Below are 1,768 nucleotides of genomic sequence, written 5' to 3'. Positions count from 1 at the left end.
TAACTGGGAAATCTTTGAGAAACTAGAGGTGTAAGACGTCATGACGTGCCTCAGCGGGGACGAGCACGTTTTGGGAGCGACCCTTCCCATGAACGCGCACAACTACTCCGATAGCCATTCAGTAAATAGGGGCGAGCATATTGTTGTTGGTGTTGTTTAGTGAGAACAGACTAAAAAAATGTAGTTTTCTTTTTCAGGCTTCAAATCATTTATCATGTTTGTGGAGTTTTGTAATGATTTTAATCAATCATACAAGAGATAAGCTTGGTATAAGAGACAATTATATAATCCCATAGTAGTTTTATACTAAAAATGTTTTTACTAAAAGTGTAGTAACCATGTTTTGTTGTTGGATTGCTTGAATCGTTTTTTTCCTACAAAGTCATCTTGGAATTATAAGGTTCTGTCCACATTTTTGTCCAAATTGAGTTATTCACATTCTGTGACAATTTATACATTATGGCCCGGTTTCATAGACAAGGATTAGCCTAAATCAGGACTATGCCTTAGTAAATTTAGGCTATTTAAGTCGCTTTTATTAAAATGCCTTAGAAACAACATTACCGATGTGCATCTTGAGACAAAACAATGAAACTTTAAGATATGTCAGGGCAAGATATTTTCAGTTAAAAGAGCTCAAAATTCCTTTGTCTGGGACTAAGCCTTGTCTGTGAAACTGGGGCTATGTGATGGTTTTCTTTAAGCTTTGTACATTTTGGGAGTTTTTTAGAAAACGGAAAGGTTCTATTTCGTCAAACTCTAACTTGGTTTCTAAGAAGGCCAATCAGGATCAGATTTCTTTGATCACCTTTTTTTAAATCAAGTTCTCAAAATGTTAAATTTTACAATATTAAGCCTTTAAGGTCCAACATTTAACAATTTAACTGACAGGGTCTTAAGTGCAACAATAAACATTAGGGTGTCATTTCAGCCATACTTGTCTAGAGATTTTTCAGACTCCCACCTAAAATGAACATCTGCACCAGACAAAATATGTAGCACTGCCTTTTGTTTAACGTGAACGAGAAAAAAAGTTATCCGTCATTGAAAGCATTAAATGTAACTTTTTCATACACGTCACCATAATGTTTTAAAACGTATTGCTTCAATTAATGATTTGCAAGCTAGTAAGCAGAAAGGGATTTTTCAGAATTAGAAGGTTCTGTCTGCTTTTGACCCGCTCCAAAAATCGGAGAGGATTTTGTATGGGTTCATGTATAGAGACGGGTTTATGGAAATAATAGCTAAAACGAATTATTTTGTTTTATCAAACCATTCATTCCTTTATTTTCATATTTATTCGTTTATATATTTATTTATTTATACATTTATAATTTTTGCAGGTTTAGTCCTCCATACTGGTTCCCCGTATCATTTATACTAGATGGAATGCAAAAAACGTTGAAGCTCAATGTCTCAAAACTGCTCAGAATGCTGATAGAACCTTTTCGTGATGAAATTTCATGTACTATGGTGAGAAAAAGGTACATTTGTGGCAATGGACAAAGTTTGCATCTACAGCTTACACTGTCTGTTTCTTAATACTATTACAATACACAGATAATACAGTATATACCTATAGTGTTTATATATACTGTACATATTGTTTCCCACTCTCAAATAACACCATTCTTTATACTGTACTAATGGCTGGTAAAGAGAAATTCTTATACAGTACATCTGCATTAGGCCAAAGACAACTTTAAACCGATACCTCAGTTTAAAGGGTTTTTTTGGCACTAAACTCCAAATATGTATAGGCCTTGAC

The sequence above is a fragment of the Triplophysa rosa genome, linkage group LG15 (genome assembly GCF_024868665.1).
Source record: "Triplophysa rosa linkage group LG15, Trosa_1v2, whole genome shotgun sequence".
Taxonomy (NCBI): domain Eukaryota; kingdom Metazoa; phylum Chordata; class Actinopteri; order Cypriniformes; family Nemacheilidae; genus Triplophysa; species Triplophysa rosa.
The sequence above is the reverse complement of the archived record's forward strand: the minus strand, read 5'-3'. Positions refer to the sequence as shown.